The following is a 7,210-nucleotide window of genomic DNA, read 5'->3' on the forward strand; positions in this document are numbered from 1 at the left end:
TTATACCATTTTTTTGTTACTTTTTCTCCATCTTTATCTTCAATAAATGGTTATTTCTTTTAATTTATTTAGGTAGCATTTGTTTTCAGAGACTGAAACTGAAATGAGACTTAAAATGTTAGTTTCTTCAGTATCTTTAAAGGAGACTGAAATTTTTTAAGACGAAAACTAAAATTTTAATAACATTTTTTAAATAATACTCTCATTTAACTTTTTAAATTTTAAATCTACCCCCTTAATTTTCATATTTATCTTAAATTAAACATAACACTGAGACATAACTCAATTCAGTATACTTTATATCAAACACAATACAAAAATTTTAGTTTCTCATTCTTCATATCCCTTCCAAATACAACTTTAGAACTCGATGTTTCAGCTAACAATTATATTTTTAGTATTAAAGCTAGGGTGAACACATGAAAAGTGCAATTGATGCACAAAGGAAAAATTCAACCTGTTTTTCTATTAGTCATGATCGCGCACGCGCACACACACACACACAACTTTTGATATGAAACTATATCAAATATTTCCTATCTTAAAAAGCATCATTTACAATCCTAATAAATTAGAGAGCATAATTTTCTATTCTAGTAAAGATATACATGACAGTACTTTTGGAGTACCGTATTTATACTTAAATTATAAGAATATTATTATTATAATATTTCTATGTATATCTAAATTATCCATTAATACTCCCCTCAAGTTAGAGCATGCAAGTCTTTAATACCCAACTTGACCAATATTACCTCAAATTTTTTGGCACCAAGAGCTTTAGTAAAAAAGTCGGCCAACTGAGTTTGAGTGGGAACATAAGATGGAAGGAGGCGTTGGTGCACAATCTCATCCCAAATAAGATGACAATCTACTTCAATGTGCTTTGTGCGTTCATGAAAAACTAGATTTTTAGCAATGTGAAGAGCTACTTGACTGTCGCAATAGAGACGAATGCGGGCATGATAAAGCACGTATAGAAGGAGAGTATATCTTTAATCCACTTCAATTGTTTTGTTGTCTGAGCCATTGAACGATATTCAGCCTCAGCAAAGGAGGTAGATACTTTCTGTTGTTTCTGAGTCTTCCAAGATATTGGTGAGTTACCAAGCTGGATGAATGTGATTGACTTGCGAGTGAGTGGACAACTAACACAATCGGAGTCACACCATCCATAGAGCCGCAAATCATTCTCTAGTGGGAGAAGAATTCCTTGTCCAGGATGTCCCTTTAAATAGTGTACAACACACAAAGCAGCTTGTCAGTGTTCGATGCGTGGATTTTGCATGAATTGGGACAACATGTGAACGCTATAGGCCAGATCAGGCCGAGTAAAACACAAATAAATCAGTCTTCCAATAAGTCGATGATGTATGCTAGGATCGGATAAAAGAGAACCTGTAGTTGACCCCAGTCGATGATTTTCTTCGCACAGTGTTACTACAGGCTTAGCACCTAGAAGTCCTGTTTTGGTGATTATGTTCAAAGCATATTTTCATTGGCACAGAAAGATCCCAGTCGGAGATCTGGCAACCTCAACTCCCAAGAAGTATTTCAGCCAGCCTAAATCTTTCATGTGAAAACATGTGCGTAAATACTCTTTGAAACGTTGAATTGCAGCACCATCATTTTCTGCAAAGACAAAGTCATCAACATATACCAAAACTACCAATTGCATGCTGATGAGCGGATAATTTATACACTTTTGGCATTGTTTTTAGGTAGTTTCTAGTATATTTTAGTCACTTTTTAGTATATTTTTATTAGTTTTCATGCAAAATTCACATTTCTAAACTTTACTATGAGTTTGTGTGTTTTTCTGTGATTTTAGGTATTTTCTGGCTGAAATTGAGGGACCTGAGCAAAAATCTGATTCAGAGGCTGAGAAAGGACTGCAGATGCTGTTGGATTCTGACCTTCCTACACTCAAAGTGGATTTTATAAAGCTACATAAGCCCAATTGGTGTGCTCTCAATTGCATTGGAAAGTAGACATCTTGGGATTTCCAGAAATGTATAATAGTCCATACTTTGCCCGAGATTTGATGGCCCAAACTGGCGTTCAAACACCACCCAGAAACCCTTTTCTGGCGTAAAACGCCAGAACTGGCACCAGAACTGGAGTTAAACGCCCAAACTGGCACCAAACCTAGCGTTTAACTCCAAAGATGGCCTATGCACGTGAAAGCTTCAAAGCTCAGCCCAAGCACACACCAAGTGGACTCCAAAAGTGGATTTCTGCACTATCTACTCATTTTCTGTAAACCTAGGTTACTAGTTTAGTATAAATAGCACTTTTTGACTATTGTATTTTATCTGGGGACCACTTTTCGATCCTTTGATCAGGTCTTCTTCCCCTGTTTTCGAATTCTTATGCCATTTGGGAGGCTAGCCATTCGGCCATGCCTAGACCTTTTGTTCTTATGTATTTTCAACGGTGGAGTTTCTACACCTCATAGATTAAGGTGAGGAGCTTTGCTGTTCCTCATGAATTAATGCAAGTACTATTATTTTTCCAACAATTCATGCCTACTTCTTCTCCAAGATATACTCTTGTACTTAATTCAGTTAAGTCAGACTGAAGGGGTGACCCGTGACAATCACCCACTATCTTCAGTACTCGCTTAGCCAAGATCCGCGTGCCTGACAATCACAAAGCGGTCTACATGATGTTCAACGTAGTCATTGGACACCAGCCAAAGTATACTCTCTTGGGTCTCTAATCCACGGATTCGCATCATCTCTCCTAACAACAGAGCATCCGCCCTGTGATTAGGATCTTTGTGGTATAGGCTAGAATCAATAGACAGCATTCTTGAGATCTGAAAAGTCTAAACCTTGTTTGTGCTATTTCGAGTAGGATCTGGGAAGGGATGACTGTGAGGAGCTTCAAACTCGCGAATGTTAGACGTAGTGATAGTGTGCAAAAGGATCAATGGATCTTATTCCGACACAAGTGAGAACCGGCAGATGATTAGCCCTGCGGTAGCTATGCCTGGTATTTTTCATCCGAGACGAAAAATCCGATAGTTGATTAGTCGTACAGAGACCGTAGCCGGACCATTTTCACTGAGAGGATCATACAGCTTGCTATGAAAGGGAGGACGCATGATTGGATGAAGACAATAGGAAAGCAGATGTTCAGAAGCAACAAAGCATCTCCAAATGCTTATCTGAAATTCCCACCAATGAATTACATAAGTATCTCTATGTTATTTTCTGTTTTATTTATCTTTTAATTATCAAATCCTCATAACCATTTGAATCTGCCTGACTGAGATTTACAAGATGACCATAACTTGCTTCAAGTCGTCAATCTCCGTGGGATCGACCCTTACTCACATAAGGTATTATTTAGATGACCCAGTGCACTTGCTGGTTAGTTGTGTGGAGCTGTGAAAAGTGTGATCACAATTTGGTGCACCAAGTTTTTGGCGCCATTGTCGGGGATTGTTCGAGTTTGGACAACTGACGGTTCATCTTGTTGCTTAGATTGGGTAATTTTATTTTATGTTTAAGCTTTTTATTTTTATTTTAGAAAAATATAAAAAATTTTTAATAAAATCCTAAAAAAAAATTCATGCATTGTGTTCTTCATTGATCTTCAAGTTGTTCTTGATGATTTTCCTTGTTTTGATCTTTAAATTCTCATGTTTTGTGTCTTTTTCTGTTTTTCATATGCATTTTCAAATCCATAGTGTCTAAACATTAAAAATTTTTAAGTTTGGTGTTTTGCATATCTTTATTTTCTTAAAAATTTTCAAAAATATGTCCTTGATGTTCATCATGATCTTCAAGGTGTTCTTGGTGTCCATCTGACATTCAAAGTGTCTTTGCATGCATTACTTGTTTTGATTTTGCATTTTTATGTTTTATTTCATTTTGTTATTTTTCTCTCTCTTCATTAAAAATTCAAAAATAAAAAATATCTCTTTTCAAGTAAATAATACAGAAAAGTGAAGATTCAGAACATACAGCAGAGGAATCACAGAGAAAAAGCTGGGCATTTAGAAAAACGCCCAGTAAGGAAGGAATTCTGGCGTTAAACGCCAGCCAGGGTATCTGGCTGGGCGTTAAATGCCCAAAGAGGTAGCATTCTGGGCGTTAAACGCTAGAATGGATAGCATCATGGGCGTTTAATGCCAAGATGACACAGGGGAGGTAATTTCGTTTCAAATTCAAATTATTTTCAAATTTTTATGTTTTAAATCATAATTTTAAAATCTTATCTTTCCACATTTTCAAAAATCCTTGCTAACAATTAATGTTTTGATTCGAAAAATTGCAAGTTTGTTACTTTCTTGTTAAGAAAGGTTCAATCTTTTAATTTCTTGTTTGTCAAGTCATCAATTTTAAAAATCAATTCTTTTTCAATCATATCTTTTTAAATCATATCTTTTTAAAATCAAATATTTTTCAATCAAATCTTTTTCAATCACATCTTTTCAATCATATCCTTTTCAATCAAATCTTTTTCAATCATATCTTTTTAAATTTTGATTTCAAAATCTTTTTTTCTAACTTCTTATCTTTTCAAAATTATTTTCAAATCTTTTTCAACTAATTACTATTTCTTATCTTTTCAAAACCACCTAACCACTTTTTCACTTCTCATTTTCGAAAATCACTAACCCTTTTTCAAAAATCTTTTTAATTAGCTAATTGTTTTAAATTCTAATTTTATGTTATTTCTTTTAAATTTTCAAAAGCTCTTTCTCTCTCATCTCTTTCTATTTATTTTATTTAATTGCTAACATTCCCCCTCCACTCATCAAATTTTTTTTTCGAACTCACTTCCTCTCTCTTCTCATTCTTCTACTCATTTTTCTCTGACACATCAAGGAGTCTCTATACTGTGACATAGAGGATTCCACTACTCCCTTTTGTTCTTTTCTTTTTCATATGAGCAAAAATAGGGATAAGAATATTCTTATTGAAGCTGATCCTGAACCTGAAAGGACTCTGAAGAAAAAGAAGTTAAGAGAAGCTAAAGCACAACACTCCGGAGAGGACCTTACAGAGAATTTTAAAAAAAGAAGCAGACATGACAGCCGAACCCAACAACAATGCTAGAGATGCAAGGAAGATGTTTGGTGACTATACTGCACCAACTTCCAACTTCTATGGAAGAAGCATCTCAATTCCTGCCATTGGAGCAAACAACTTTGAGCTTAAGCCACAATTAGTTTCTCTAATGCAGCAGAATTGCAAGTTTTATGGACTTCCTTCGGAAGATCCTCATCAGTTCTTAGCTAAATTCTTGCAAATTTGTGATACTGTTAAGACCAATGGGGTTGATTTCGAGGTCTACAGACTCATGCTTTTCTCCTTTGCTATAAGAGACAGAGTTAGGATATGATTGGACTTACAACCTAGAGAAAGCCTAAACTCTTGGGACAAGTTGGTCAATGCTTTCTTGACCAAATTCTTTCCACCTTAAAAGATGAACAAGCTTAGAGTGGAAGTCCAAACCTTCAAATATAAGAAAGGTGAATCCCTCTATGAAGCTTGGGAAAGATACAAGCAATTAACCAAAAGGTGTCCTTCTAACATGCTTCCAGAATGAAGCATCATATGTATATTCTATGATGGTCTGTCTAAATTATATAAGATGTCATTGGACCATTCTGTTGGTGGATCTCTTCATCTGAAAACCCCTGCAGAAGCCCAAAAACTCATTGAGATGGTTGTAAATAACTAAATCATGTACACTTCTAAAAGAAATGCTGTGAATAATGGGATGACTCAGAAGAAAGGAGTTCTTGAGATTGATACTCTGAATGCCATATTGGCTCAGAACAAAATATTGACTCAGTAAGTCAATATGATTTCTCAGAACCTGACTGGATTGTAAGCTGCATCCAGCAGTGCTAAAGAAGCCTCCTTTGAAGGAGAAGCTTATGATCCTGAGAATTCTGCAATGGAAGAGGTGAATTACATGGGAGAATCCTATAGAAACACCTATAATCCTTCATGGAGAAACCATTCAAATTTCTCATGGAAGGACAAATAGAAGCCTCAACAAAGCTTCAACAACAATAATGGTGAGAGAAATAAGTTTGGCAATAGCAAACCTTTTCCATTATTTTCTTAGCAACAGATAGAAAATTCTGAGCAGAGCCTCTCTGGCTTGGCAAACATAGTCTATGATCTATCTAAAATCACACTCAGTTTTATGAATGAAACAAGGTCTTCCATAAAAAATTTGGAGGTACAAGTGGGTCAGCTGAGTAAAAGAGTTACTGAAACTCCTCCTAGTACTCTCCCAAGCAACACAGAAGAGAATCCCAAAAGAGAGTGCAAGGCCATAACCATATCCAAAGTGGCCAAACCTGGAGAGAGTAAAAAGGCAGTGATTTCCAGTGAGGAAGACCCTGCTGGACGTCCACTGACCAATAAGGAGTTCCCTAATAAGGAACCAAAGGAATCTGAGGCTCACACAGAGACCATAGAAATTTCACTGAACTTACTATTGTCATTCATGAGCTCTGATGAAGCAATCATGAATTTGAATGCCGAGTTATTTGGTAATGAGACTTGGGAGGATGAACCTCTATTACTCATCAATGAACTGAATACATGGATTCAGCAAATATTACCTCAAAAAAAACTGGATCCCGGAAAGTTCTTAATACCTTGCACCATAGGTACCATGACCTTTGAAAAGGCTCTGTGTGACCTGGGTTCAGGTATCAATTTCATGCCACTCTCTGTAATGGAGAAACTAGGGGTCTTTGAGGTACAAGCTGCAAGAATCTCACTAGAAATGGCAGGCAAATCAATGAAACATGCTTATGGACATGTAGAGGATGTCTTAGTGAAGGTTGAAGGCCTTTACATCCCTACTGACTTCATAATCCTAGACACTGGGAAGGATGAGGATGAATCCATCATCCTTGGAAGACCCTTCCTAGCCACAGCAAAAGCTGTTATTGATGTGGATAGAGGAGAGTTAGTCCTACAACTAAATGAGGACTACCTTGTGTTCAAGACTCAAGGATCTTCCTCTGTAATCATAGAGAGGAAGCATGAAAAGCTTATTTCAATACAGAGTCAAGCAGAGTCCCCACACTCAAACTCTAAATTTGGTGTTGGGAGGTCACAATCATGCTCTGAGCATTTGTGAAGCTCTGTAAGAGCTCACTGTCAAGCTATTGACATTAAAGAAGCGCTTATTGGGAGGCAACCCAATGTTATTTATCTATATTAAT

The 7,210-nt window shown here is 36.3% G+C and overlaps 1 non-coding gene across 1 annotated transcript; it reads right to left on the bottom strand.

Moving 5' to 3' along the window:
• Window positions 1–5,448: 5,448 nt before the first annotated feature.
• On the bottom strand, window positions 5,449–5,556 carry LOC127741806 (small nucleolar RNA R71). The gene has a single exon (XR_008003011.1). It is a non-coding gene; the product is annotated as a small nucleolar RNA R71 (small nucleolar RNA).
• Window positions 5,557–7,210: the final 1,654 nt, after the last annotated feature.

This window comes from Arachis duranensis, chromosome 9 (genome assembly GCF_000817695.3).
Source record: "Arachis duranensis cultivar V14167 chromosome 9, aradu.V14167.gnm2.J7QH, whole genome shotgun sequence".
Taxonomy (NCBI): Eukaryota; Viridiplantae; Streptophyta; class Magnoliopsida; order Fabales; family Fabaceae; genus Arachis; species Arachis duranensis.